Source organism: Phyllostomus hastatus, unplaced genomic scaffold (assembly GCF_019186645.2).
Source record: "Phyllostomus hastatus isolate PE091 unplaced genomic scaffold, TTU_PhHast_1.1 phas_scaffold_78, whole genome shotgun sequence".
Classification (NCBI taxonomy): Eukaryota; Metazoa; Chordata; class Mammalia; order Chiroptera; family Phyllostomidae; genus Phyllostomus; species Phyllostomus hastatus.
The window spans coordinates 59099921-59105886 of NW_025334041.1; positions in this window are offsets into that span (position 1 = coordinate 59099921).

The window sequence follows — 5966 nt, forward strand, 5'->3', positions numbered from 1 at the left end:
GCGAGGCTTTGCTTTCTTTGATAATCCTAAAAATAACATTTTAGTATAGCTGACGGGAAAATTATTTTTTGAAAGCTATTTTTTAGTGTATTTTGTATAACTGGACATCTAGCACAATTGATTCCAGTACCATCACAGAAGAAATAATAGGCTTAAGAAACAGAGCCTCAAAAACTTATGCTTGATTCAAAGAAATGAACTTTAAATGTGGCCCCAGGCCTCCTGATTCACTGCTCTAGCATTCCTGGAAGATGAGGGATGGACAGTTCTCAGAGTGTAAGGCTGGCCTTCTGGGGAGGCTGGAAGGTTCTTAGGATCCTGGACATGTGGGAGGTGAGCTGAGTGCTGGGACCTAGTTTTTCCTTTAGTCCCCCCTTGACTAAAGGCATCATTAGTTACCAGAGCAGAGACTGCTGGCTGACTATCAAAGTCTAGCTCTCTCTTCTTTCTGAACTCAAAGCCAGAGCACATTTCTCAGCCCCCCTTCTTGCCTGGAGTGGCCATGAGACTAATCCCTTGCCAGTTGAAGTGAGAAGAAGTTGAGGGGCCATTTCCAGGCCTGCTCTGTGAGGCCTCCATGAACACTTCTTCGTGCCCTTTGTCCTTCTTTCTCACTGAATAGCAACAGTTGGGGCCTCTTTGGAAGCTGGGAGTGGGAAATGGCAGGACGACCATCAGCCTTGATGACTGTGTGGAGTAGAGCCCATGTTGACCACTCTGAGGAATTAACTGTTAGAGAGAATGTCTCACTGCCTGAGCCATTGCCTCTTGGTCATAGGAGTTTAGCCTTTTACTATTTGGCACTAACTTTTGTTGTTTTCCCTACTTAGTATTTCTTCTCCCCTCCCCTTCCCTCCCCTTCCCTTCCTTTTTCTCTTCTTTTTGAGTTTATTGGAGCCAAAACTGATGACATATTCCAAGCAGCAAGATCTCAAGTGCTCCCCTTGCTTAGTATTTCTTAACTTCCTCCACTCTCTATCTCCAGTGTCACTGCTAGATGAGGCCCCCATTCTCTCTTATTTAGACTGTCACTACAGCATCCTAACTGGAAGGTAAAGGCTGTGTTTACACCACAGTAAGGTGCGGAGTCCGGAACACATGTGCCTGGCCCTCTCCGACTCATTGCTCTCATAGTTTCTTCAGTCAGAAGTGCTCACATCTCTTGCAGTCCATCTCCTTTGCATCTTGGAAACTTCTGCTCATGCTCAGCATTCGGGACACCTTCCCTGATATCCTAGAACTCTCACCTGTGGCTCTTGGAGGCATGTGTGTGTTCTAGTCACTTCTCTCCCCAGTGCCTCACCCAGCATCTATCCAGTGCAGGTGTGTGATAAATCAATTAATGAGTGACAGTTTCTGAGCTCCCTAAGAGGACATTTGATGCTACCTTCTGAAACATTGGGGCTCTCTCCCCTCAAAAGCTATCCCTCTGGTTTTGCCCACCCCCCTCTGTTTTTGCTCCTATACCAGAGGTGTCATTTTTACTAAGTGCACAAACAAGAAACTTGTTAGGGAGCTTCCTGTGTGGAGCTGTTAAGCCAGTGCAGTCTCCTCAGCCAGGGTCATCATCACTTCCCTCTCTGGTCTCAGTTCCTTTGTTCGTCACTTGCTCTCAGAAATAGAAAGGAAAGGCAGCCTGGTTTCACAGGCTAAAGCATGGGGTTTTCCACTTGGGGTAGTTTCCAGTTACCCCATGGGGTGCTTATCTTCCTCAGTGGGAAGCTATCAACCTTCAGGTTTTCCCTTCTATATCCTGCCCCTTTGCAGAGTAGGACAGGGGGTTGTGGATTAAGTGGGTCCTCATCTCTGCCCCTATCTGCTGCACAGAATAATAGCCAGCCAGTGCTAGTGAAGGTGAACTGGTCTGTGGTGAGCACAGTGGAACTAAGGCCTCGTGTCCCCTGTGGTATCCTCACCACAGGTGTCCTTGCCACAGCACAGACAACCCTGTCACTCTATTACAGAGGGGGCCATGATGAAAGGCTGTCTGGAGCTTGAGGAAGGGTAAGAATAACCTTATTGTGACAACATCCCCCATATGGCACTAAGAAAGTTCTGGCCCCCAGAGCCTCTCCTTTCAGGGAAGGACTATTATAGTTGGCTCATCTGGGAGAAGAAGTGCTCATGATTCAAACTGCTCATGGCTGTGACCCACACATTACAAAACACCCCTCCAGTGGCTGTGACCCACACATTACAAAACACCCCTCCAGTATCTAAAAGAGCCCTCTCCTTCTTTGAGTTCATAGGCATTTTTGTCTGCTCAGTAATAGCAAGAAGTTTTTATGATGTGAAACTTCCCATAAGCTGTTTTTCCCAGATCCTGTGGCTATACTATTAACTTGTGGGTCTTTGACAACCAGAAAGAAATAGTTCAACAAACAAAACTCACTGAAAATGAACTCATCTTTAATGGGAAAGAAATACAGTAGAATTTAAGGACTAGCTTTCTAAATTATTAGTGTTAGCTAGTCATTGGTGAACATTATTCAGAACATAGAAATGATTTAGTTTTTCCAGGTGAGTCAACTTGTGGCTACATAGTGGGTGGGCAGGGCAGAGTTCAGGACTGGGAGTCAGGAAACACAGGCCCAGCTCATCTCTGCTCTCATTCTGATTACAAGGAGCGGGTGACCCTCTGTCAGGGGGTTTACTTCTCTGTTTATCTAGGGCCATGTGGGTCCTCCCCTTACAGGAGATGGGGGATCCCAGACCAGCTGAGGGCTGGATGCAGAAGGATGTCTCAACATTCTGCATTGTTGTCCAGTGTCTTCAAATAACTGTCAAAGCACAAACAGTAAGATGGCTAAATTCTTTGGAGGAAAATTAATGCTAAGACTTGGTCTTTGAGTTCTCTGATTTATTATGATAGCATTCCTTGACCTCCTTTCCCCACCTCCTGACCTTTAAATTTTCAGTAGTCCCCCAGGTCTCTTTTCCTCCCAAATCTCTCTTAAATGTTGAATTTCACAGTCAGTCAAAGATTATGTGCAGGATTATCTTACAGCCTTTCTTTAGCTAGTGATTAACTCTTTTGGAGGAAAACTACTGTCCCTTCCTTCCCTTACCACACACAACACAGCAGACAAAAAGACACTTGCAGAATCACCAATTTTTAATGATTCTGCTGAAATTGGCCTCCTTGGAGGTGGCTAATGGAGAATGTGTGGCTGCTGTGAAATTCCCAAGATCCCTAAGGCTGCTTGGGTTCTTACCTGGCCCCTTTATCAAATCTTTCCATCAGATATCATCAGATAGATTTCACCTGGGCCCTTTGGAAATGGAAGCAATCAGAATTAGTTGGCCAAGGGTTTAAGATGAGCTGAGAGGCAAAGCCACTCTGGGCCCCAAAGCCTCCTTGTGTTTTAAGTCCCCTTGAAAATGTTTGTGCTCTGGAAAGAAATGTTATGGGCTCCAAAGTATGAAGAGAAAAATGGCAAAATCAAGTAACTATTTCTAACACCAAATTGTAAAACATTTAACACTTATTATAGCAACATACATTTAATGTGGAATATCAGCTACTTGGATATGTCTGAAGTGGTATAGCAAGACACCCAGACCTATTTTTGGCTCTTGGAGGAGGACCAGCCAGGTTGGACTAGGGTGTGGCAGCTGAGGCACCCAGGACATGTACATTTGATCCAGGTCTTCCTTTTGGGTGTATTGCTCACTCAGAGCAATTCTAGTCCTGCAAACTCCATCTATATCTTTTAGACTGTATTTTTACCATACATTTTTATGTTTATATTTGTTTATATCCCATTGTGTTACAAGTACCTATAGAATTCAGTGAAGTAACATACTATACAGGCGTGTAGCCTAGAAGCATAAGGCTATACTATATAGCCTAGATGGGTAGGTTTGTGTTTGATAATAACAAAATCACCTAACAATGTATATCTCAGAATGCAGCCCTGTTGCTACTGGCTATATTAGAAATAACCCTGTTAGGTCACTATTAGTTAAAATTTTTACATTATTTCCAAAGTGATTGATGAGCAAAACCTGGATTTAGAAGAGGCTTCACAGGTCATTGATTTAGTCCCTTCATTTTATAGAGGGAGATAAATGGGCTGAAAAAAAGAGAAATGGCTTGCCAAAGTTTTACAACCTATAGGTGACAGCCCAGGACCAGATCTTGGGTACTGCACCTCAGCTGTCTTTCTGCTGCAGCAGACAGCCTCCCTTTCTTAGTACTTGTGGGTAAAACATGGAGCAAGAGCTGCTTATTCCTCTGCTTCCTGACAACACTGACATGCTTTTGCAGGCACACAGTGACCAGAAGGTAATAGGCTCAGCTCTCCTCTCCAAACACTAGCAAAACAGATGCCACAGAACCAAGGACTGTGGCAATCAGTCTTCTTTCTACTCTGATCATTAGAACAGGTGTTGTTAGACTAGCCTAAAGTTGTACCCTGTATCTGTGAAATGGGGCATCCCTGCAGTTTCTAAGATGAATCATATATTTTTCTAAGTCATGATTTTCTACTTTCAACTTGGGCTTCTTAAGTGAAGTAATCAACTTTCAAACTGCTTTGTGCCAAAGATAAAAACTGGGTCACCTTTGAGCAGGTAAAAAAGAAATGGACATGAATGTTCAATAGTGCAGTTTTTCTTATTCTTGAAACCCCTATGGGTCAGGATGGGAACAATTAAAACAAACTGGGGAAATGTTGATGATGGTCCAGCTCCTGAAGCTGCCCAGCAAATCACAGGGAAGAATCTGGGATGAATGCATGAGGACAATTCTGTGACATACCTCATTAATAAGCCAAAGACCCTCTTGGGAAAGTTCAGTGTGCTACTGAATTGTGATATGTCAGAGTAGTTGCAATTTATTTGCCACCCATGATTTATAATGGCTCTAAGCATATGTGTGTGTGTGTATACTCATATATAATGGCTCTAGGCATAAATAGGAATAAAAAGAAGTTAGAAATCAGTTGTAGCAATAACATAAAAAATCTGCTAATCTGGCAGGAAACTTGTTCTGTACATGTATTTTCCTTCTTAATCTCCAAAAAAGTTGGGAAAAGCTAGGTGCTTGGCATTTGGAGAGCTCTAGAAATGGAGAAACACTAGGCCTAGATGTTCAAACGTGTATGGTTACTCTAGAAATGTAAAACTGGTGAACTTGGAGAGGTTTTGCTTTAAGAGACAGAACCTCACTTTATTTTTCACCATAAAGGGGTGAACTTTCCTTCAAAAAAGTCTGCTTCACGGTCCTTGTTATCTGAGATAGCTGGTCAAGACAAACTCCAGTTGTGGGTACTGGTGAATAATTTTGTGCCCTTGAAACTGACATTATTTAAACATTTTTTCAACATTTTCTTAGTGGGGGGGGCAGAAAGAACAGATTGTCTAGTGACAAACACTATGTATTCTTTCTTTATGTTCAAAAGAAAAGATTTATTATATTGTCTCACAAAAATGCACTGGATAATAAGAAGATAATTTTATTCAGGCTATTGAAGGAGGGAGAATGCTCATTAATCAAGAATGACTCAATGTAAAGGTAGGGCCTACGTTTTGTAGAAGCAGGAAGTCCAGGGAGCCATCCAGGCCCATAGTGTCAAGAGAAAGTGGACCTCAAGTCTTATCTAAATCCAGTAGAAAGGGGTGGTTCTTTGCGATTAGGGTTAGTATTTCTCTGAAAACAAAAGGGAAGGATATGGATACATTTCTTAACTGTTACTATTTTGCAGGAGCACAGAGCTCAGGTCAACATTGTCATGCCCTAAAGGACAACATTTGAATTTTTAAAGAATTGTCTTTCATGTCACCATTTTTTCCTGTAACTTATTACTGGACATCAGTCTTCACACTCATTAAATTCTGCTCTAATGGTCTTTTTCACACGTTCTTTCTTTTGCCTTATCTGTGGCCAACACATCCTTACTTTTCTATAGTTCTTGTTCTCCAGTTTTCATTTTCTATTTTCTGAATTGGGCAATCAAGGCAAA